This window comes from Carassius auratus, chromosome 13 (assembly GCF_003368295.1).
Source record: "Carassius auratus strain Wakin chromosome 13, ASM336829v1, whole genome shotgun sequence".
In the NCBI taxonomy this organism is placed as follows: domain Eukaryota; kingdom Metazoa; phylum Chordata; class Actinopteri; order Cypriniformes; family Cyprinidae; genus Carassius; species Carassius auratus.
In genome coordinates this window covers 6347740-6374404 of record NC_039255.1, presented here as the reverse complement: position 1 = coordinate 6374404, position 26665 = coordinate 6347740, and the positions used below count along the sequence as shown (strand labels likewise).

The following is a 26665-nucleotide window of genomic DNA, read 5'->3' as shown; positions in this document are numbered from 1 at the left end:
AAGTCATAGTTAAAGATAAAAAGTTAAATGTAAATGTAAAAAAAAGTCTCATAAATAAATGCTTGTAAATAAAATGTCATAAATAAAGATAATGAAATATTTTAAAAATGAAGTCTCAGTAAATCTCAAAAGTAGCTAAAATACATAATGAAGGCAAAGTTTGACTTTGCCTTCATTTGTTTTTGCATATAAATGTATAGAAAAAATAAATAAAATATAATTGTAATAAATACTCTATAATCTAGCTGATATATTTTCTCAGTTTACCCACCATTTGGACCCTGGGTCTGAGCACTGGAAAACAATTCTCATTATGATGTCATTCTCAGAAATACAGTTTTAATCTACTTTGCTTTGTAAGGGTTTGATGCACAAGGACAGATATAACTTGACTTTGTACAAATATACACATGGGATTAAAGCATACATTTGTGCGTGTGTGTGTGTGTGTGTGTGTGTGTCTCCTGTCGTGAGGCTGGCTGTCTCAACAGTTTCTGCCTACATGCCGAGGTTGAAGTTGAGATAAACTTACAAAACAAGTGTCTCCATTTGATCTGTCACCTGTTTTCACAATCACTATCTCTACGATGTGCCTGCGGCAGCCATATAAGCCGCTGAAATGGCTTTAAAACCAAACGGTGATGTGCGTCAACACAGTCATCTAAATACAACATCAGACCACGTCGACACCACAGTCAGATTCTCTATTCCCAAAAGAACGCAAGCAAGTCTCTGGAGCCTGATGGGTGAAAATGATAGTTCCCACTTTAACATTTCCACAGAGTGCTCAGCAACTGTGACAATACACAACAAGGAGGGGTTAAAGAACTTGCTAACAATGTCATTCATGTTCTTTGCTTTGATGTGGAGGTTTGAGGAGTGTAAGCAAGGTCCAAAATTAACTTTCTGGCAATGACGGGTGAACTGAGAGAATTTTACATGTGTAAATATTTCGTACTGAACATGACACTTTAGATTTTCACTGAAATACCAAAAGTAACTAGATATGTCAGTGCATTTTCTGATCAAAAAATAAGTGGTGCCATTGCCAGTGAAACAGCTGCATCCTCAAGGGTCCTCACATGGGACCAACATAAGATGTATGGTTATGTACTGTATACGGATGCAAGGTCAATCAAATATATGCATATTTTGATATGCATAAAAGTGTTTGTCAAATGATTAAACTATATTTTACTGTTTTCATAAAACTAAGCATTTACTGTAAACATCATCTTATTAAAACGTTTTTTTTTGGAGATGTAGAGTGACAACTGATAATTATATGCCTTTTCTGAAAGTAGTCAGCTATACTTTTATAAAGACCTCATTGATTTACATTACAAGCTATAAACATTTCATCTTACTTATATAAATATAAATGTCAGCAACAGGATCAAAGCCTGATGAAGCAAATATGATACACACAAAAAAATGCATATGCACATTTTAGACTTAGGGTTAGGGTTTGTATTTATATATATATATATATATATATATATATATATATATATATATATATATATATATATATATATATATATATATATATATATATTCAAATTAAGTGTGAATACTGCAACTTTAAATGGCCACCGAAATGAATATGCATGTCTTCACATGTTGCAGATACAAGATGAAATAGGAGATTTTAATAATAAACTCTGAGCTACCAAGACACAATTACCCATCTCAAACAGCTTTTGCATTTGTGAAAGCACACTCTCAGAAGCAGGTCGTTCAGACATGGAGGACATCTCTCTGCCTTTCTTCTCTATGAGAAATGATTCATCATTTGCTCTCAACATGCATTTTTCCTTCCCTATCTCTATCCTTTAATCAAAGTATAATACACACAGTCTCAAGCTCAGAGTCCTTTCTAAGCCTCATTAACAGTCATGGCAACAGACACCACTTTCCCCGGCTGCTATAAGGACCCTTAAGACATGCTGGAATCTGTATCTATACTACAAACTTTCCTCTATATGTATTCCCTTCACTTTTCGATTCCTTGCACGTTTATCTGTGAAAAGGAGGGACAGCTGCAGTGTGAAACGACTGTGGTGACTGTTTCATTATGGAATTATTATGGAATGACACACATTACAACCCACAGAAACCAACTGAGAAACAGACATGCTGTAGTGGAGCTAGTAGAGAAAAAAAATACAAAAAAAATAAATAAAACAAATGATTAAAATGATTTAGGCTGCATTTGGGGAATGCACAAACAGATAAAATGTATAACTTGAAGGTATTGTATGTTACTTTTAATAAATGCATTTTTCAATGTTGTTTATCAAAGGATTTTTCAATGTTGTAAAAACAAAGATCGTTTTAGTATGTTACACAGAAAAATATATAATTTCAGTTTTTGTGCTTAAAAATTTCAGGTTTAATTCAATTTCTGTGTCTAATTTCAACTAAATAAATATATTAATATTAATCACTTGATGCCAAAAATCCCAAATTAAGAGGACAGACGGATGACTGTTTAAATGAACATCAGATGACCAGATATGAAATGCATATCAGATTTAGAGCCACATTTGAAAGTAATCCAAATTGACTGCCAAATATAAAATTGGATCTCATAAGTGTTTTTGCTTACTTGCATGCCAAAATCAACCAATATGTGCCAGATATCTGTAGAAAACAAAAAAAACAACAACAACAACAACAACAACAAAATATGAAGTGGTTGACAGCATAAATGCTGCCTTAGATAACATGTTAGTTTTCAAGGTTCTCAATAAATCAAAAAGCAATTATAGATATTATAAGTGAAGATGCTGTTCTCTCTCTCTCTCTCTCTCTCTCTCTCTCTCTCTCTCTATATATATATATATATATATATATATATATATATATATATATAATCTATAAAATCTATATATGTATATATATATTTATATATATATATATATATATATATATATATATATATATATATATAACTTTTGGTAAAATATCCTGCTTTTCTTAGAAATTAATGTATCCTGTTACTGTCAGAAATGCATGAATTGTAGAGAGGACATTTGACAACAATGTAGCAAACTACCGTCTGAAACGTTGTGTATCAATTCGTAAGCAGTATAAAGTGATTCACATACTGTTTGAAAGAATAGTCAGTAGTAGTTCAAAATCAGTGAATACAGTGAAGTATACTGTAAGCAGTACTCTAGTATTCCATTCCGAACAAAGCCAGTGGAGCACTCTTTAGCAGACATGGATCATTCACATTTCATTCATGAAGCGGGTGTTTTTTTCTATTAACTAGCTGGTCTACACTACACTTAGCCCTCGTGACTGCATTCACTCTGTTTAGCTACATATTTAAAACAACACAGGGACTAAATAATCTTCTGTCATCTTGAGAGCAGACTGAAACCTGCAGCCCGTCCTGCTGCTGGAGAAACAGCGAGCGGTGCAAGTCTGATCAGCACTTAAATGCATCCTTATTGTGCTGCCTGTTATGTTCTATTATTTCAACAACACTCTTCAAATTCTCAGCCTGCGTTATTTAAGAAGACCACAGATGGCTGGGCAGGGCTTTATTATCAAGGGTCTATGCATCTTTCACAGTAACATTTGATATCAAAGTACAAAGCTGCTGGATTTCCGCAAGGATCCAAAGTCCTGCTGTCAAAATCATCCATCAGACATGAAGTTCCTAAACACCAACCCCGACAGCAAACGTTTTACATCCAGAACGTTATCCCTCAAACCCCACTCTCATAGATCTAGATTTCCTCTGATCTGTTACACAACACACACAACTGATGTCAGAATGACAACGTGGTCATTTAATTATCATTTGTTGACCCTGAACAGAAAGAGCTATTTTTCTATTGGGATTTAAAGCATTTGCACAATTTAAACATATTGCTTACACTCATGAGTTATGTCTGTGAAATTATCAGTATAGGGCAGATGGTGGTTAAAAAAAAAAAAAAAAAAAAAAACTATTCAAATACAAATTGGCTGGATCAGAATAATTGATTATTCGAATATTGTTTGGTGGGTTGGCATTCAGTTTTTCAGTTTTGAGATTCTAATATTCTTTTCTTTTTTTACCGAATAACTGGCATCCTCCGCAAAACGGTCCTCATTTGTGCTTGAATATGAATCCCCCACACTGTAAAACCGAACAGTGAAATTAATCAAATTAAATTAGTTAATTGCACTCAAATAATAACGAAAGTTCATTGGATTTAATTTAAATAAGTTCTGTTAACTCAAAAATTTGTTGTAGTGAGGTGAACTTAAAATGATTGTGTTTTCTAGTTCCCAGCATGCTTTGCTTCAGAAAACAAGGAAAATAAATTTAGAAATTAAGTGTTATTTTGTGTGTTTTTACACAAGATTAACATAGAGGGACATAAGTTAATACATAAATGTTGTGTTATATTAGAATTTACAAAAGTTCATGTTATGTTGGATTTGTAGTGTTACCGTTGTGGTGAAGAGTAGAGCCTGTGGTTAGACTGAGGATGGACAACAAAAGCCTAATTTTGAGTGTATTTCCCACATTAAAGGAGTTGAAAAATAGATAAAATTATGAGTGAATTACTCCCTAATTATAAGTTCAGAAATATAATTATTTAAGATAACTCTGAGATAATTTAAGGCAACTGGAATTACATTTTTAAGTTAATGTAAACTTAAAACATTTAAAAACATCACTTAAATGTTTTTGTGTAATCTGTTACAAAATATTTTTTAAATTCTGTGAACTTATCAGGGTTCACAGTGCATGAGTGAACGTCATGATTCAGTTCATCTGAAAGACCTCAACTGTAGTAGAGCCCTGCACGGACCTCAAATTTAGCCCTTGTCCGACAGCTTATCTGAATTACCGGCCCAAACCCAACCCAAACCTTTTTATTTTTCCCCATTCTCCCAAACCTGCTTATAATACTCTTCCAGCTATTAAAATAGTTTGGTTTTGTATGTAATGGCAAAATTATTTTTTTTTTCTTTTTTTCTTTATTAAGTTAATTTAGAATTTAGCATTTTTCTTTCATTAAATATACGTTTCTGATTTTAAAGTCACTAACAAGTGGCAAGTGGCAGACAATGAAATGAACAATTTACCCTTCTCAAATCATCACAACTTGCCTAAAATAAAATCTAGATAGGCCTATACTTACTAAAACAGTTTAAGCATATGACAATGTTTATATGCGCTATAATAAATGCACGCTATATCCAAGTTTTTGTGGAGAATTAAGCTAAAGCTCGCTGTGCATGCACTGAAAAAAAAACCTGTTGGATTAACATAAAAAAATATGTACATCGGTTGCACATAATAAAGTTAGGTGTATGCAACATGATTTACACATGTTAAAGCTACATAATTTTTGCTTGTTAAACTAACATGATTTTTATATGTTATAAATACATAATTTGTTTGTTAAATAAACATGATTTATATATGTTCAAAATACATATTTATTTGCTTGTTAAACGAACATGATTTTTATGTTAAATATACATATTTTTTGCTTGCTAAACGGAAATGATTTTTATATGTTAAAGATACATAATTTATGCTTGTTAAATGAACATGATTTTTATATGTTCAAAATACATCATTTGTTCGTTAAATAAACTTGATTTATATATGTTCAAGATACATAATTTGTGCTTGTTAAACTAACATGACATTTTTATATTTTGCATTCATATATGCTGAGGTTTCAATAAATAAAACTAACCTGATTACGTTTTAGAATACTATAAGCTGACTGAAGTTAAAAATAGCTTAGATTCCATGAACAAATGTCAATGAACAATGACAGCACATAAGTACTCATATCACTTTACTCATTTCATTTATTTATCACTTCAAGTAAAAGACAATGCACAAACATATTGTGGAAAGGTGAACAGTAATAACCATCCATACAATAACTGCAACAAAACAAACATTAAGACAAATACACTGTCAAACAGGTGTACAGGAAAAGGTGAACAATATCAAGTTGTCAAAAGCATACCTTGACATTTTTGTTTTCAATTTTAAAATCATAAGAAGTCAAATTCATGCATTTCTTTTAAGAGTACAACTCATTTTTATGTATGTGCTACAGAAGTAAACGAACAGTATCAAGTTATTAAAAAACAGAAGACTATCTTCTGCAGTACCTCAAATGTATTTTTCATTTCAGGTGGGTAGTTGAGATTTAAGGCATACATAAGACCAAAAAGCATTGCCATAGCTAACGCAAAGTTGTCCAAGCCTTGCAAGATGTTCTGGCCTTCCAGAGCAATCCCGATGTCATCTGATCGGTCACGGAATTTGAGAATGTAGATTCCCACTGTGGTCTCCTCTGTGGATTTTTGGATGAAGGCTTCGTCATCATCCTGCAGAATGCACAGACAAAATGAGATTCGACAGAACTGCTCTGGGAATATTCAAACTAATGCAATTTCAATCATTTAATAATGTAGATATCATGAAAAATGTGAACTTGTATATAATGAGAACCAGACAAGACCAAGAAAGACAGATGACTGATTACAAATTACTGTTAGACCTCAGTTCTAGGATTGTGGATGGTAGTCCTACAAGTTTAGATCTAAGATACCCAATTGTGCAGTGGTCAGCAACCTTACGGCAGGCAGATGGATAATTACAGAATACCAATAATAATGTACTGATGTGCTTTGTCGTGGTAGCATAAAATAGCAGAAGGAGTCGAGACAAGTGTAATTAAAGCTACACTGTGTAATAGGTCAAGTTGATTTTTTTTTTTTTTTTTTTACCAAAAACACTTTGTTCTTTCAAAATAATATGTTCTCAATGTTTATACAATTCAAACAACTAATTAAGTATTCTCGTAAGTGTATAAGTAAGTTGCCATTTAAAATACATACGAGTGAATTGTTCTAATGGCGGAAGCCATGTTGAGCCTCCATCTTGAAAATAAATCTGTCAAAGAGGGATATACCTTGAAATGCAAGCTTTGTGTGCATCTCTAATGGTAACATAATACACTGATGAATGAGCACTGCTTTTAAATGAACATTTATTTTAAAAACATTTATTTTACCAAATTTAATTTCCTAATGGCATAAACAGGCTTTACTCCCTTGAAACCTTAACTGGAATGTCACTGCGACTTCCCGAATAGGTGAACACACGTACACGCACACATCACTTGTGAAGTAAAATTGAAAATTGAGGATGTAGTGCATCGGGATTAGAGGTCGACCGATTTATCAGTTTTGCAGATTAATCGGCACCGATAGTTGATTGGTGGAACAGTCGGTTATCGGCAAAAATCCCTGCTGATAGTTTTCCGTGTTTCGTCCTCTGCTGGAGCGGCTGAAAGTTTCCCGCGTTGCGTCTGTTGCTGCAGCGGCTGAGAAGGCTCTGTTTTCATTATACAGTGTGAGAGCGGTGGATTAATGCTTACTGGAGACGCGAACCGTTTCAAACGATTCAATTCGATTTGGTGAACTGGTTCAAACGGTTCACTAAGAACCGATTAAATTGAACGATTCGTTCGCGAACCGGAAATAACTATTTTCCAGCATAAAACACAAGAGCATATAAGATTTTAGTGTGGATTTGAAATATGACAGTAAATTTCAGTGTGGCATGCATTTTGTGATGTTTTGGTATTTCCCAATTTAAGTCGATTACGTTCTGTAAAATCCCCTCCCCCACCCCGAAAAGCATTTTTCCATTCGTTGCAATTAAGGGGCCAAGTGAAATGACTTTTTTAAAAAGATAATTCGAAATAAACAGAGAATAACAAGTATTTTCTTTGTGATCAAGTTTAAAAGATACATAGTTCAGCCAGAAGGCCTAAACGTTCTTTAAGTAACGTTATATCCCCTAACGTTACACCACCCAAAAGTATTTGGTGCCATCCCTCCCTGAAGATAACTAGTTGTCATACACAGAATAAAATACGAATACATATGCCTTAAGGAATGTACACAATTTGAAAAATGTTAATAAAAGTCATAATGTTAAACAGGTAACTGTTACTGTTAAACATTTGCACTAACTTTTGCCTTTCCATGAAATCAGAAACGTTAAGGTAACTTACATAAAAACGTTTACCTCAATGAAAATACGTTAAAACTGACTACAAACTGATTCTCAATAGCATTTCAGTTCAAAATGTTAATTACCTTCAGGCTTTAGCGTTCCACGATAACTTGCACATCCAAAGCAAGAGAGAAAATTGCGAACTGTTTTTCCTTTGCGTATCTGCAGGGGGCGGAGTTTCCAGAGAAAACACAACAAATTTATATTATTTAAACAAGATTATTTCTAACAGGTTAAACATTCGTCAGCATTAAATAAATGGCACAAGACTAAAATATGTTTAGATGAGAAACAAAATAATCATGTAGGAAATACGAAATGCATTTGTGCAAACTGAACAATCTGCCCATTGCCATTTTTTCAGTGTGGAGACACCAGCACAATCACATTTTTTTTTTTTTTTTTCATATATCAACAAATTTAATCTGCAAATGTGCTTTCTTCCATTTGCAGGAGTGCTTCACAAAAATGATTGGAAACTCAGCGAATACATGCCTCACAGACATGATAAAAAAAATCTATAGAAAGCTTTAAATTACCAATAAATGAAATAAAAAAAAATCAAAAACGAAAACTCTTTCATTACATTCATAATCCTTAAAGAGGCATTTCTCTCTAAAGGCTCTTCTAATGAAGAGATGGTGAGTCAGGATCGTCATCTTCTTCCTTGCGACACGGACTCACCAAACACTAGTTTATTAGTAAATAATTCAAATATCTCCTTACTATTTCCTTTGACATAATTTGCTGGAGTTTTGCAGCAAGCTTTAGCCTATTGTGTGCATTTGACTGCAGAATGCACGCTCTCTGCTGCTGCTGGCAGGACACTAAACAGAGCCACTCTTGACAGCAGGGTCTTATGATGCTTCCACCAGCGTGGCAATTTTTTCATCACTAATAGATTGATGTCTAAAATCAAAAAATTAGGAGGAGCCTAAAAAAGGCCCAAGGCCTGGCCCGAGGGGCATAGAAAAGTCGGGGCCCGTCGGCCCGGCTGAAATGCAGGGCTCTAGTATGCTAAATGTGCGATTTGAAACTGGCCAACCACAACAGTGTTGATTACTACCAAAGCTTCGATGCTCAAAAATGGTATTCGGACCAGCCCTATTACAAATAAGTTAGAGTGATGACACTTGCTCATGCTCAGTAAAGATCTCCCTGATAATAAAATAAAATAAAAACTATTTGGACAACTACTCACATACAGTAAGAATATAAAACAGCCAACAGCCTGATACAATGGGACAGCCTCCAGCATCCCTGCAACCCATAAATTAAATTAAATTAAATTAAATTAATTGGACAGCTGTGGTATACAATAATAATACAAAGCTATAAAATAAATGTGGAAATGTTTGAGGTCATATTGAGATCTCATGACTTTTGACTGTTATCTTGGCATAAACAAAACACAATTTGAGATATTATTGAGATCTGTTTTAAACTGAGGAGACTGCGTTTTTGTATTACAAGTGCAATCTGAAAAGCAGGAGACTCAATTTTCTCTCCAAATAATCTCACCGCTATTGGCAAAAACATCTGAGATGTCAAAAATATTTGTGATTTTTCTTTCCTATGGGCTGTAATGTTTAGAAATTCATTGCTTGGATTTCTAATGAATTGTGTTTAAACTACAAGAGCATTTCTTTCTTTACTCAAGGGTAAAGACTCACCCTTTTTGCGTGTGACGAAGGGTATTGGATCAAAGTGATTGGCATCACTACGTTTCAGCAAAGCAATCAAGGGGAAGAAGGCCATTGCCGTTACTGTGGACTATAATATCAGCAAAGCACACCTGCCTAATAACACCCTGCTTTTTCCACTGTCACAGGCAAATAAGAAATCAATGGAAATTGCTGACATCTTGCGCTAAAACCTATTACAGTCAATGTCCGACAGTCTTTTATTCATAAAATGTTCTGTCAAGCTAAACCTCTCATCAAAGACACTTTGATGCTATGTCATGCTAGGACACTGTTTTGCATTTCTAAATAATTTAAAATGACTAAAATTCACAGAGAAGCCACTCATTCACCCAAGTGTGCTTTCAGAAGCCACCCAAGGAACGATCACATGATGGCTAACTGAGTGCCGACAGGCCTCATTTCCACTGAATCACCTGTCATAGACACCAAACACTGACAAGACGTTACTGAAACCTCCCAGTAAAGGTAAAATAAAATGCTGTGCTTCCTCCTGCCTTAATGCAAAAACACTTATGTCATTCCGAATAACAATTTACAATTTCACAGTAAAAATATCAGCAAAAAGGTTTGAAACAACATGAGCATGGATAAATAATGACAAACATTTATTTTTTTTAGGGGGGGGGGGGGGGGGGGGGGGTAAAATATAGTTTGGCCAAAAATGTACTCACCCTCTAGAATTTTTTTCTTCATGGGAACAAACTAAGAAATGTATCATCACATCACATGCTTATCATTGGATCCTCTGTAGTGAATGGGTGCTGTCAGAATGAGAGCTCAAACATCATAATAATCCACAAGTAATCCACATGACTACAGTCCATCAATCAACATCTAGTGAAGCATTAGCCTGTGTGTTTGTAGGAAAAATGTCCATCATCAAGACATTTTTAATATTAAACCACTGCTTCTGGCCAAAATACAAGCCTATAATCAATAATATTGCTTCCTCCAGTGAAAAGGTTTCCTTTGTTGTCCTGTCATATCAAAATCTGCACACATATTTGTTTAGAACAGTTTCGGACTGTATTCACTTGTAAACGGTGCTTGATCTGTGTATACCTATCACTGGAAAAAAGCAATATTATGGATAGAGGACTCTATCTACTATTTTAGCTGGAAGCAATAAAAAAAAAAAAGGTAAAAAATATCTTAATGATGGATTTATTACAAACTCACATCTTTTCAACTCACAGTAGTTTTGTGGATTACTTGTTGATTATTTTATGTTTTTATCAGCAGTTTGAACTCTCATTCTGACGGCACCCATTCACTGCAAGGATCCATTGGTGAGCAAGTGATGTAATGCTACGCATCTCTCCAAATCTGATGAAGAAACAAACTCATCTACATCTTGGAAGGCCTGAGGGCGATTACATTTTCAGCTAATTTTCATTTTTGTGTGAACTATTCCTTTAACCCTCTCCCTCATCTTCTATTTAATTTTTATGACTATAGAATGCTGAGGTGTACTAAAAAGAGTGAATGCTCCCAAAGACAGCACTGCAATTCATTACCCAGCGTGAGATGTAAACAAATGCTAGCATAGCAAACCAACCATTATACTCTGCAATATGGTAGATAGGAGAATTCAAACCAAATCAAACACCTGCAAAGATAATATTAGTGCTAATTATTACATTATACATTCTGGTTGAAATTTGGAGATACAGAAAAATTTTGCTAAATTCAACTTTATGACATGGAAATTACTTTTACACCTTCCCATTCACCGTAAATAAATGCTTATAGCGTACGTATATATTTTTTTATGTTTGCTTTATGTCACCATTACTGTAGTTTGTGTATTGAAGTAATAGTTTGCCCAAAACTAATTCCAGAAATAATTAATGCCGTTCCAAACCTGAATTAATTTCTTTCTCCTGTGGAATCTATAAGACAGTATTTTGAGAATCAGTGTTTTTTGTCCATAAATTGAAAGTCAATGGTCACCAAAACTGTCAAAAATAACTTCAAAATATTTTCTTTTGTGTTCTGCCAAAGAAAGACATATGTTGTCGGGCTATAACAAGGTGGTATTACAATGTTATACACACAACCTTCCTATAGTTTTTTATGAAACCTACATCATTTCATAAACACACTGAGAGTAACTTAGAAAATAAAATAACTGTTCTGTGTGATCTATATCTTTGGAAAACTACATTCATTGGTGATAACTCCTTTCAGCAATTTGCACTCCAAGTCACAACATCAAACAATCCAGGGGAAATAGCACTAGAAGAAAAAAAAATATTGTTTTAATATATTTATATACACACACACACACACACACAGTATAGCTGTAATATGAGTCAAGGTCATCGCACACGACAACCATTAAGTAAATGACAGGGTGGCTGTGGTTGGAGAACTGCATGGGGACAGCACACTATACAAAGTGAGTGTGAACAGAGCTGAGGTCAAACCAGAGCAGCACCTCATTCAGAAGGTGTGGATCAATCAAAGGTGCAATGGAAGAATTTCAAGGGTCAATATGACTCAAAAACATTTCTTTTTCATAGAGTTTTTGAACACACATATAATGCTGCACAGCAACTGCAATAGAGTACAAACACTGACTAGTATAGAGTAAAATTCAGCATGAATTATATTGTTTGATAAATTGCATATATAAAGTAAATCAATGTTCCCTTTAATATGCTCTTTTTTTCTTGGCTATCAACCACAACCAGACATTGTATCAGACGTCAGAGCAAAAAGACTGGATCTATGACTGCCAGCGATTTTCATTCTGCAAGAAACAGATACCATGTTTCAGAAACCAGTTTAAGCTGATATGACCTGGCGTTACGAGGCAGCATCAACTCACCTGATCCCATATCCAGAAAAATATACTCCAGCACACTAAGGGTGCTTTCAAACTAGCACTTTTGGTGTGCACCCGGGTTCGATTGACGTCAGAGTTCGGTTTGTTTGGATGATGTGAACGCTGCCTTCTGAACTCGGGTGCGCACCCGCAAACCGTAGTCGAGTCCGGTTGGTCTGGGGTATGGTTCAAGTGAACTCCGGTACCGTTCACTGCTGATGTGTATGCAATCGTACCAAATCGTCTAAGTGAACTGCTATTAATGACGTAATATTTGATAAAAATGTGTGTTTGTGTGCGTTTCACTCACTTTCCTGACAAGCATGACTGACGCGCTGCAAACAGAAAGCTGTATCGAACATGGGCGCGGACCAGGCAAGTGAACCAAATGTGAAAGCACCCTCAATAAACACTTAAAACTATCAAAGGAACAGGCTGTCACAACATTGGTTCATAACCAAACGTCATGACATCAAAAGCGCACAATATGTGACCAATGTCGGGTCTCGGGGCTAATCACCTGCCTTTTTGGTGTGTGTGTGTTTATCACTTGTCAGCTCACCGTGTCTACCTGTTTGAGTTTTCCCCGCCCTCCTTGTTTCTGTGTTGTGAACCTTAATTGCTCGCCACCTGTTTTCTATGTTCTTCTAATTTTACACCTTTATCATTCCCTGTGTTTCTCTGCCTATTGTCAGACTGTTGTTATTCGTTCCAATAGCTCGGATCTTCTAGTTGTTCTTAGCACTCACCTTGGTCGTGTCTTGTCCTCAGGCTCCAGTGTGTTTAGCTGTTTTCTCTGCCCCCTGTTCCCCAGCGCAGAGCTCTTGGAAGCTTCAGTGTCATCCCTCCGGTCTCAGTGGTCGTACAAATAACTGTGGAACGTTACTCATCGGTTTGATTCATCTGCTTCGACTATTCTTCCAGTCACTACGAGTAATCCTGTGAACGTGACTCATCTGATCTGCCTCCTCTGCTTTAAATAAAGCCTTGTGTCAACCCGCATCTGAATCCTGCCCATTTCTCCTGACATAACAGTCTGACCAGATCATGGATTCAGCGGGATCTGATCCACTCCGCTCGGCTCTCGTTCAGCAGGGAGTTTTGTTGGGACAGCATGCCACTCAGCTCGGCACCACCGCGCGGAAAGTGGACACTCTCACTGCCCGGGTCTCCGAGCTCATCGCACGGGTGGACGGTCTTCGGCGAGAGGCAACGAGCGGATCCGTTCTTCACACCGGTATGTTCCACGAGCCCGAACCTCATGCCAACAATCCGCCGGTCTATGATGGCGATCCTAACGCCTGTCAAGCGTTCCTCTCCCAATGCTCGCTGGTGTTCGCTCTGCAGCCCCGGCGTTACGCAAAAGAAGAGGCCAAAGTTGCGTACGTACTTACACTTCTTTCGGGCCGTGCCCGCGAATGGGGGATTGCCGTGTGGAGATCGCGGGCTTCCTGTTGTGCAACCTTCGCGGACTTCAGTCATGAGATGGCAAAATTATTTGATCGCTCAGCTCAGGGAGACGAGGCGGCGGCCCAGTTATCGCGTCTGACTCAGGGGAGGAGCTCTGTCACGGACTACGCCATCCAGTTCCAGACTTTAGCGGCGGCCTGTGGCTGGAATGAGAGCGCGCTGCGCGCCCGCTTTCTTGAGGGGTTGGATTTCGCCATTTCATACGAACTCGCGGCCATAGAGCTCCCGCGGGAATTGGATAACCTCATTAATCTCGCGCTCCGTATTGAGGGCCGTCTCAGCCGCCGCCGCAAGCAACGGCAAACTCCCGCCCCGTGGCGCCACCTAGAGTCCTCTTCAGCCAGTTCAGCCGACCGACAGCCCTCGGAGGAGGAGCCCATGCAGTTGGGTCGTTTACGGCTTACACCACAACAGAAGCAGGAGCATCTGTCGTCGGGGGCGTGTCTATACTGCGGCGGGGGAGGTCACTTCGCTCTTCACTGTTCGTTAAAGGGCCAGGGGCCACCAGTGAGGCGGAGCGTCCTGGTGGGCACGGTTCTTAGTTCAAGCTCTCCTGCAGCACGGACTCAGCTGCCGTTCCAACTCTCCGTCCAGAGTCAATCTCACGCTGGACTCGCCCTTGTGGATTCAGGGGCTGAGGGGAACTTCCTTGATGCTGCTTCTGCCCAACGATGGAGAATACCACTTATCCCCTTAGTTAGTCCCGTATCAGCATGGTCATTAGCTGGCCGTCCCCTTACCACCATCACTCACATCACCCCCAAGTTAAACCTTCATATTGCTGATAGCCATAGCGAGCTGATTGAGTTATTACAGGGAGCTCGCGTCTTCACCAAGTTAGACCTGCGCAACGCCTACCACTTGGTGCGCATTCGGGAGGGGGATGAGTGGAAGACGGCGTTTAACACTCCTTCGGGACACTACGAGTACTTGGTTCTTCCGTTTGGTCTTACCAATGCTCCAGCCGTTTTCCAGGGACTCGTCAACAGCGTGTTGGGTGACATGATCAATCAATTTGTCTTCGTGTATTTGGATGATATCTTGATTTTCTCCCCCTCTCTCCAATTACACACCCAGCATGTCCGACGGGTTCTCCAGCGCTTACTAGAAAATCAGTTGTTTGTCAAGGCGGAGAAGTGCGAATTCCACGCTGAGTCAGTTACGTTCCTTGGCCACATTATTTCCACGGAGGGGATCAAGCCAGATCCCGCTAAGATTGAAGCTGTCGCCCAGTGGCCGGTCCCTGACTCCCGGAAGGCTCTGCAGCGATTCCTGGGTTTTGCCAACTTCTACCGGCGATTCATCAGAAATTTTGGTCAGATCGCTGCACCGCTCACAGCCTTAACCTCCACCAAGGTGTCCTTCAGATGGAACCGGGAGGCGCAGGTAGCCTTTGACATTTTAAAGTCCCGTTTTGTCTCTGCACCTGTTCTGTTGGTTCCAGATCCTGAGGCCCAGTTCATTGTGGAGGTTGATGCTTCGGACGTCGGGGTTGGCGCAGTTCTATCTCAGCGTTCCCTCCACGATGGGAAGCTCCACCCATGTGCATTCTTCTCTCATCGTCTCAGCCCTGCAGAACGTAACTACGACATCGGCAATAGAGAACTGTTGGCGGTACGATTGGCCTTGGGTGAGTGGCGTCACTGGTTGGAGGGGTCAGTGCAGCCCTTCTTGGTCTGGACGGATCACAAGAACCTGGAATACGTCCGTTCGGCCAAGAGGCTGAGCTCGCGCCAGGCCCGTTGGGCACTCTTCTTTGCCAGGTTCAACTTCACCCTCTCGTACCGGCCGGGCTCTAAGAACACCAAACCTGATGCCCTCTCTCGTCTGTTCGGTGCTCCAGGGGGGGAGGTTGCGGCCGAGGCCATCCTTCCTGAGGGGGTGGTGGTCGGGGCTCTTTCGTGGGGTATCGAGCAGCGAGTTGAGGAGGCCGGTCGAGGGGTGCATGTGCCGGGAGAGTGCCCGGCGGGCAGGTTGTCTGTGCCGGCTGCGCTGCGCTCTGAGGTCCTTGAGTGGGGTCACTCATCCAGGTTAGTCTGCCATCCAGGTATTCGGAGAACGTTGTCTGCCATCCGACAGCGTTTCTGGTGGCCTACTATGGCTGCCGATGTTAGACAGTTTGTGTTGGCCTGCCCCACATGTGCCCAAAGTAAGCCGGTCAATCGTCCTCCTGATGGTCTGCTAACCCCTCTCCCTATCCCTTCCCGTCCTTGGTCACACATTGCCCTTGATTTCGTCTCTGGGCTTCCTCCGTCGAAGGGTAACACTGTGGTTCTCACGGTGGTGGATCGCTTTTCCAAAGCTGTTCATTTTATCCCCCTGCCCAAGCTGCCCTCCGCCCGGGAGACCGCCCAACTGGTGGTGGACCACGTCTTCCGTCTCCATGGATTTCCGGTGGATGTGGTTTCTGATAGGGGTCCCCAGTTCGTCTCCCGGTTCTGGAGGGAATTTTGTAGACAGATTGGGGCCTCCGCAAGTCTGTCTTCAGGGTTTCATCCCCAGACCAATGGGCAGTGTGAGCGGGCCAACCAGGATCTAGGAAGAATGCTCCGCTGTCTAGCATCCAACAATCCGAGTTCCTGGTGCCAGCAGCTCTCATGGGCAGAATACGCTCATAACACACTTCCGGTGGCCGCGTCAGGTATGTCCCCTTTTGAGTGTTCTGTTGGTTATAACCCACCTTTGTTCCCCTCACAGGAACCCGACGCAGCGGTTCCATCCGCCCTGGCTTTCGTCCAGCGTTGCCGTCGCACCTGGGAGAAAGCCAGGAGGATTCTGATCCAAACCTCTGGCCGAACCAAGACCGCAGCTGATCGTCGCCGGTCCTCTCCTCCTGCCTATGTGTGTGGTCAGCGGGTTTGGCTTTCTACCAAGGATCTGCCTCTCCGGGCGCCTTCTCGTAAGCTGGCACCCAGATTCATTGGGCCATTCCGCATCACCAAGGTGGTTAGTCCGGTGGCGATCAGGCTCAAGCTCCCTCCAACTTTTGGTCGGGTTCACCCGGTATTTCATGTTTCCAGGGTCAAGCCGGTGTTCTCTTCCCCCCTTAATCCTGCTTGTAGTCGGCCCACCCCCCCGCCCCCTCGTCTTGTGGATGGATCTCCCACCTATACGGTTAAGAGATTACTCGATGAGCGGCGCCGCGGCAGGGGGGTTCAGTATCTTGTGGACTGGGAGGGGTATGGCCCAGAGGAGAGGTGCTGGGTGCCGTCCCGGGACATTCTGGACCGCTCGTTGATTGAGGACTTCCGGCGACATCGAGGTAGGGCCCTTCCTAGAGCGTCAGGTGACGCTCCTGGGAGGGGGGGTACTGTCGGGTCTCGGGGCTAATCACCTGCCTTTTTGGTGTGTGTGTGTTTATCACTTGTCAGCTCACCGTGTCTACCTGTTTGAGTTTTCCCCGCCCTCCTTGTTTCTGTGTTGTGAACCTTAATTGCTCGCCACCTGTTTTCTATGTTCTTCTAATTTTACACCTTTATCATTCCCTGTGTTTCTCTGCCTATTGTCAGACTGTTGTTATTCGTTCCAATAGCTCGGATCTTCTAGTTGTTCTTAGCACTCACCTTGGTCGTGTCTTGTCCTCAGGCTCCAGTGTGTTTAGCTGTTTTCTCTGCCCCCTGTTCCCCAGCGCAGAGCTCTTGGAAGCTTCAGTGTCATCCCTCCGGTCTCAGTGGTCGTACAAATAACTGTGGAACGTTACTCATCGGTTTGATTCATCTGCTTCGACTATTCTTCCAGTCACTACGAGTAATCCTGTGAACGTGACTCATCTGATCTGCCTCCTCTGCTTTAAATAAAGCCTTGTGTCAACCCGCATCTGAATCCTGCCCATTTCTCCTGACAACCAAGAGCTGCAAAGGAGATTATTCCACTCTGTTCATCACAAAGCAGATATTCAGCAGTTATTTAGGTTTGGAACAACATAAGGGTGAGTTAATTACAGATTAATCATATTTGATGTGAACTATCCCTTCAACAAATAAATATTATTTTCTGTTCACACTGCATTCAAACCAGACTGAAAGATTTTAATCTGCACTGACTGTCATTATATGAAAATGATTAAATCGGATACATTCACTGCTAAAGTAATGATGAAGGCATCACCAAGCAACTTTCTTCAGCTATGGGACACAAAAAGCTGGCAGTATGGAGACAGCTGACAGAAAGCTTAAAATCTGCTTATCTACACCATGGCATTTCGCCACGAAACTGAACTGATGCTCTACTAGAATAAGAATATCTGACACTACAGAGAACACCTCTCAAACGCAAGAGCTGCCATAGAAAAAAAAAAAAAGCCACCATGGTGCATCTTGTCTCATTAGAAAAACAGTGATTGCAACTGGCACCTCTGACAGAGTTTGAATGTTTGACCCTTCCGATGGGCTATTAGCTTGTGCAAGAACATCTCTTCTGAAAGGCTTCTAAAAACATCATCTTTAGAGTGAAGAGAAGAGGCATTCGTCTTCTCACTCACACACACAGCACACTTTTTCAAACTGAGCAGCCACCATTGTAACGGCTGAAAATAGCAGCTTGCATTCTTCACCTGATCCAGGCTGGCTATGTTGGTGAGCTTGTTGAAAAGTGAATCTAAGCATGGTCTTGGTCTCTAAGCATGGTCCTGTGTTGTTCGTAAAGCTACTTAAAGGGATAGATCACAAAAAAACGACAGTTCTGTCAGCATTTTCTCACCCTCATGTAGTTTCAAATCTATCCTATACAAACTTCATTGGACTTTCACTGTATGGACAAAAAGGAGACATTTTCAAAGTATCTTCTTTAGCGTTGCATAAAAGAAAGGAAGTCATACAGATTTGGAATACCATGAGGATAAAAAATAATAATAATAAAATAAATAAAAAGCCTTACATTTAACACAGTTTTCTAGAAACTGAGACAAGAACCCATGTATATCACTGAATGCTGAAAAGTATGTTAATTGCTAAACTAGATCTTTTTACTAAATACAAACATATGCATAGGTATTCATGCACATAAGTATCGTTATCTAAATAAACGGTAGGCTAACTGATTAACATATTCTACATTTTCTCAGTATTCTATGATTCATTTTCAATTTTCAAAAGTTTCATAAAATGTTCTACATCTCTGAAAAATTTACATAGAAATGGACTTGCAAATATGTATGTAAATTGTCATATTCTATTCAATGGCCCAGCTGATTGCTGAATTTGTTCTGCTTGTGTTTCATGAATAAATACTTATGCAACTGCTATTTTCTATTCAAATGCAATTTAAAAATAAATAAATCTGGTAATAATGTGTGTACATTTTCCATACGAATACCTAATACTGATGTAGTCATAAAAAAATGGGGTCCAAAAGTCTGGGACCACATGCATTTTTTTTTATACTATAAATAAGCAGGAAGTTTAGGTTTTAAAACAAAGAAATGTTATGCAAAATGAAGAAGAAATATATGCAGTAATTAAATGAAAAGGGTAAAATTCTGAGTAAATTCTAAAATTCATAAAAATTGCTCAAGTTGTTATGCTGGCAATATAAATTGTAAAGAAAAGTCTGTATTCAGTTAGAAAAAAAGGCGTAATCTCAGTGCCTTTTTTATGTAAAAATAACTAAATAAATAAAAATCCCATCTGCCCAAACATCAGCAGTCTGAATCTCACTCTCACCCCCTCAGTCAGACCTCACGTCTGCTCTCAACCATTCTCTGCAGCAGCACTAGTGCATTATACACTCATCTTGTTCCTCCAAACTCTACAGTTCTCTTCTAAATAGCTCTTTGAACCCCTGTCTGGCAGTGCAAACTATAGCATCTCAACCAAATACATTAGCACCCTTTTATGGGCCGAAGGCTGGGTTTGTGACCTCTCCGACTGCTCCCTTTCTGTCTGAGCTCTAAACCTCTGGCTTTCACGGTCTCCCCTGCTGCTGTCGTCCTGGGGGACTCCCAGTGGGCAGAAGCTGATTAGAGATGAATCAGACAGCTGCGAGAGGCTGACTGAGGTAAAGATGCATGCAGTAGAAATCCAGCCTGGCCTTCACACATCAGAGACCATGTACACGGAAGAGAGGAGAATATCATTGGAGTTATAGTCATACAGTTGGTGCTGCAGCCAACACACTGTACAACAACCCTGAATGTCTAACACCTACAGTACCCTCTACTTTCCTATTCAGCTTCTTTTAAAGTAATAGCTCATTATTTAATTACTCTTGTGCTGTACAAACTCATAAGACATTCTAGTCTTTAGTGCATAAAGACATAAAGGAAGGACAACTGAGGCTTTTAAGCTTCTAAAAGGGTATAAAAGCACCATAAAAGCATCATGAAAGTTGTCAATATGATTCATGTACTTCATTCCAAGACTCTTAAAACCATACCTGACTTCCTGTAGCTCAAAGAATAGATCATAACACTATACTGATGTAGGATGTATTCAAATAATTACAAAGAACCAACAAGTGAAACAATGTATCAAATCAATTGTGTTTTTTAAGTAAAACGACTGAATTAGTTTTTTTTTTTTTGAGTGTATCTATGCTGAGGTCAGAACAAATTCCCAGGAACATCAATAATCGTGTACCTTGAATGGAATGTACAGTAAGTTTCTTTGGATAAAATTATCTCCAAATGCAAAATGTCACACTATAACTGTGAATATGGAACAAAACAAACTTTAAGTCAATATTTACTAGAAAATGTGCCCGAGCTGTCCTTGGCATGAGAGAAATGAAAGAGCTAGATGTCTGAGAGAAACATTTCTTGAGCACCAAATCAGTTTGAGAGAAATAGAAATAGATGTATTGTACCATTTATTAATAGTTATTTTGATTCGAGACTTTTCACTGAATTCCTGATTGTTGATTCAATCACAAACCAGAATCTAATTCTCAAGTTCAACAGCTCACTCATGGGAAAGACTATCGATGGATTTCCTAGATGTTGATATCATATGTGTTCAGAAGACTTCTGCTGTTACCTCTCTTGTGTTTCTGAGAGATGTAACATCCCTTGAAATTATTTCTTTGTTACAAAGAGTGAAAATAAAAATGGAAAATTATCATTTTTACAAATATGTGAACTTTTGTGATGCAAAAGCTTTATTAAAGTTTATGAAGTTATGAGCTAAACTCCAGAAACATAATATAGTGATCTGAAAAAAAAAAAAAAAAAAAAGACCTCTCTTATAAACATGGCCACAAATTAATAAATGGTCAATTCTTACCTAACTTATGGACACAATTTCTATTTTAGCATCCATATGTCATATGTTCTGGGTTCTGTAGAATTGCAGTGATGTTTCGTGGAAACAATGGTTGAAAATAAAAGTTGTATGCACTTTCATTATGTCAATTATTACCAATTTATTTAGTATGGACCTCTTTTCTGACATTCCTATGGTGCATTTGCTTCTTTTTTGAAGCTTGTACCCATGGACACTAATGGAATGGAAAACAGAAACCAGTACAATCCATCTTTTGTGTTCCCTGGAAGAAATAAAGTCATAGGGATCTGTAACAACATAAGCCTGAGTAAATTAAGACAGAAGTTTAATTTCTGGCTTAAGTATTCTTTCAAATCTCTCACTCTGTCCCAAGATGCTTACTTCTAGTGCATCTGTCCATCTTGGTCTCTCTCCAGCTGTTCTCTCTCTCTCTCTCTCTCTCTCTCTCTCTCTCTCTCTCTCTCTCTCTCATTCTCTCTACTTCTGTCTGCCTGGCAGCTTTTCTCTCCTTCGATCTCCGTCTGCATGGCTGTGTGAATGGAAATCATTTCAGGCATCACTACCCACGGCTAATGCTGAAATGTGTTCTCTAAGGTGTCCACAGTGCATATGAATACAGTCATGCCTAAATCCAGATACCACACAGTCTGATACTGAAACCATTCAAACAACCTTGAGGCACATAATGAAATCCTCACTATTTCACACGCAACACGACCTTCATCATCCTCTTCTCCCCACTTAGTAAGTCATAAGACTTCTGGTCAGTTCAAAGACGTCTGAAGCTGTATTATAAGAATTAATTGGTCAGAGGTCAACTTAGACACAAGGCAAATAGGTCAGGTGCACGTCTCATGACTCTGACCTCCATGTAATTGCGTTAAGGCCCTTTTAAATCATGTCACTGTACGGCTCCAATTTGCTGCGCTTCACTGGTCAGAAGTGCTAACAGCAGTTTGATGCTCATAATACTTACAGTGTGTTGAGCAACAGACTACCTCTTGAGGCAGTTTCACAAACCAAGGAAACTTTTAGAAAACTGGTTAAAATGAAAACAATGTTCCCTTCAAACTTAAACACGTTCATGTATCTCCGTAAAGTGGAATAAGTTAAAATAAATACATCCAGATATAATTCAACTAAACCAAAATACTGGGCAAAGCATTTCATTGAGAAGAATAAGCTTATCAGTTTATCATCTCAGCAATGAATATCAAAATATCAAAACCACACTTGTCAATATCCTCCTCAGTAGTGTAGAATACGCTATTCAAGTTTGAGAACTGAATCATAAGGCGTCATTTTGTGTTCAGATTTTAAATTAATCAGGAACCGTATACTTTAGGTTCACGCAACTTAGATCAGTCTGTTTACTAACTGATGTCATATGAGTAAATAAAGATACATTTTCAATAAAGTTTTTGTTTTACAATATATGTATATGCATTTATTTTTATTTTATTTTTTTAAAGAAATTAGTACTTATTTATTGGCAAGAATGCATTTAATTAATCAAATTGACAAACATTTTTTAACATTGTTACAAAAAAACTTACATTTAAAATAAATTTTGTTTGTTTTTAGCTTTCTTTTCATCAAGAAAATTGTGTAAGTATCATGGTTTCCACAAAAATATTAAGCAGCACAACTGCCTTCCACACTTATAATAATAGGAACCACTATTAGTTGAGTCTCAATAATAATTGAGCCCCAAATCAGCATATTCTTTTTTTTTATTTTTTTTTATTTTTTTATGAGTGATCGTCTGACAATAGAGACTGAGCTAATGACTCCTGATAATTCAGCTTTGCCATCACAGGAATAAATTATCTAAAATAGATTAATACAAAAAATAGTTATTTAAGATTGTAATAATAATACTATTTCACAATATTACAATTTCCACTTTTTATTTAATAAATGCAGGCTTGGTGAGCATTTGATACTTAAAATATATTGACCCCAAACTTTTGAACAATGAGAATAAATCAAGTCTTTGGATGACATGATTTAAATATCATCGATACAACAATATACCAAACAACTTACTGTTAAAAAGTTAAATCCTGCTTTAATTGTCTCATCACCTGGCAGATGTGAATGAGAGATACATTTGCCATAACAAGCCTGAGGGGAAGCAATGTCACAGCATTTTGTCATTACAAGAGCCAAACATAATACAAACATATTTTGACTGATCTCAAAGATCCCTAATTATCTTGATGTCCCAATAAAGCACAGGATGACCGCATCATCTCTAACTAAAGAAGAACACACAGACACATGGACTCTTTCTCTCTATATCAATGGTATCCGCTGAAAGCAGATGTCAACTGAGCGCCTGTCTCACTGATCTATTCATTAGACCAACAGACTCATTATTCAGTCCTTTTAATGGATAAATTCTGGAAAACATGAATGTAATAAAGTCTATAATGTGGAAAAGCCCAGCTACTAAAAATGAACAAATGAATATAAGGAGAAATACAAGTGAAAAATGACATAGGAGGCAATGTACATGTCACTGTGACTGGCTGATCATGCAGTTAACAAGAAATTGCCTGTCTATAATGGGTCCAAAAATAAACCTAAATGCATAAAAAATGGTGAAAATTAACACATTATGCATGCTTTTAGCAAATAAATGATGGTGGCAGGAGTTGTGGGGCCTTTCAGCACACCTGCAGTGGTTTGTACACACACACAAATGCTCATATAGTATCGTTTATGACCTTTATAACACTTAGTGAACCACTACAGGTGCAGCTTCTGTGCTGTCTTTGCAATGAGAAAATTTAAATAAATCGGTTAAATGACGTGGCTGAAGGGAGTGTATGAACGGGAAAGTTTAATCCATCAGAAAGCCTATTACACCTCTCAAATATCCTCAAAATGTATTCACGTCGAGTCGCATTTGACTTCATTTTACCAGGCATGACTTGAATGAATAAAAAAAAACTTAACAGAGAAATTAACCTATCATGTTCCTTTCATCCTCCCAAATGAATTCAAGGAACTACATAAGCAGATCTTTGAGTGGTCATGAGTGATATATAAGAGAAATCTGGTCTCAGTTGAATCTTTTTAAACGCTGCTATTGCTTAATTTAACAGATATCTCTCTTTCGTCTAATCCGTTTCAAATGGACTTTGACGAGCTCAAGAGAAACAAAGATCAACTAATGACACTCAAACACGCTCTTAGACCATAATAACATATTATTAATTTTTCAAACCAACATAATACTGCTTACTCACTCAGTTTATTTCAGTTATTTCCTCTCCTCATGTTCCTGCAGACGGCTGTTCATAGCAACAGTTACGCGAGCGTTTTCACTCACGCGCGCTACGCGTGAAATCATTCATTCCTCCTGCCAGGAATTTACCGGACGGTCTCCGTATCACTCAAACGTTAACCCACCATGTCGGTTTAAAATCCAAGCAGAGTGTCGCCGGACAAAGCCACGCAGCGAATCCCGCATCGGTCTCTATATGTGTCTTTTTCTCTGTCGAGGACGGACCGCGAGAGCCCTGGTGATTTAACTTCTTACTGATTCTTTTTAAGCGCGTAAAGTCCAAGAGCAGGTCAGTTTCAGGACGGTGTTTGATAGTCCTCGAGTAACGGTTAAATTAGCATGACAGATCCATGACAGCCCACCTCAAACAACCCTCCTTCAACCTTCTCTGCCTCCTTCCATCTCTCTCTTTCTCTCTCTCTCTATCTCTCTCTCTCTCTCTCTCTCGCTCATGAGGCAATAATCTCATTTGACTGGTTGGTAAAGGTAAAGGCAGGTAAATCTTGATGTGTGTCCAGCAGGTTCATATAATCTTGAAGGATATATATATATATATAAAAACACACGTCCAGGTCATATTAAAATATTTGTATTTCAAAGTAATTGTACTTCATGTTATTTATTTATTTATTTATTTTAGTGTATTTTTTTAAATAAATCATGTTATTTTTTGTTGCAATCATTGTTTATAAACAAATCAATAAAATAAATGTATTATAATTATATACCATCTTAGTATTTATTGTAATTAGATTTCTTCAAATGCATACATAAATATGCTACATATATCATTTTAAAACAGAAAAGTAATTATGCATATTAGTATGTAATGATTAAATAAATAAACTCATAATATTCATGTATGTTTCTCATTAAAGTAAATTTCTCATTAAAGTTCTCATTAAAATGGAGATTCATCCATTCAGCCTGATAAAAAGTACACACAGGCAGTTTCAGGCATACTAAATAAGACAATGCATGCTGTGAATGCGCTGAGTTGTAAATTAAATGTTTCTCATAAACATGATGCAGCCTCAGGTTGTGACACTGCAACTGAACCGTCTGAAAGAGTCTTTTCTTTCACCTCTTTAGAAATTAATGTGGGTGGTGACAGAGAGAGACAGAGAGATGTGCAAACACTGGCTGGCTGTGCTCTTCTCTAGTAACATAACCAGTAAACATCTTAAACGCAGCTCAGTGGAACCTGAGAGGCTGCGGACCAGTACTCACGTACAAAACCCCTGTAACATCACACCACCTGAATGCAGCCCACCACTGCAGAAATGTACTTACACAGAGGATCCACATCCCACAAGGACAGCATTTGTCACATTATATTGACCAACCACAAATAAAATATTTGCACCTCTCCCACATTTTGTTAAAAAAAAAAAGTAAAACCAGGTTTACAGTGAAGCACTGTATATTGGAAACAAAAGGGCCAGTTTATAAACATTAAAATTCTCACTGTTCCAATAGTATAGCCTTAAGATATGAACAATATGCATTCTAACATGAACTTAATGTGCTATCATTTTCTATGTATCACTATATGCAGTTTTACAATGTAATGGTATAAACCTTTAAACAACTGAAAAATTATGATTTAAATAACTTTACAACTAAAACAATACATTTAAAAACAATTAAGACCTAGATTTAAGATTTATTCAACTAAATTGCATATAAAATTAGCATTCATTTGGATTACTCAGTTTTAACATATCAAACAAAGTCTTAAATACTGTATATGAAACAAGTAAAAATTCTGCACTCAAAAAAAAATAGAATAGTTTAGAATTAACTATTGTAATTTCATGTTATTTAAATACAAAAAGCATTTATTCTGGTGATTGATGAAAATATAAACATTGTTTATTGTGATTTAAAGCACAGATTTGTAATAGTCTATTAGCCTACACAAATATCTTACCCGTTTCTTACATTACATATTTTATGTGTGTCTGACAAATATGAATCACATTAAAACTGGAATGCAAATATAAATTTTATATGCAATTCAAATATAGAAATCTTAAGATTCTGAACATTTCTGCTTTTAAATCACTCAAAAATATG

The 26665-nt window shown here is 38.3% G+C and overlaps 1 protein-coding gene across 3 annotated transcripts in view; it reads right to left on the bottom strand.

The window, feature by feature from the left end:
* LOC113112445 (protocadherin-15-like) overlaps positions 1–24975 on the bottom strand; it is a 171470-nt gene extending 146495 nt beyond the window's left edge. For all 3 annotated transcript variants that reach the window (XM_026278031.1, XM_026278026.1, XM_026278034.1), the window contains exon 1: positions 24549–24975. The gene's annotated coding sequence lies outside the window, so the exon portion shown is untranslated. The remainder of the gene's footprint in view (positions 1–24548) is intronic.
* Between the last annotated feature and the right edge of the window lie 1690 nt (positions 24976–26665).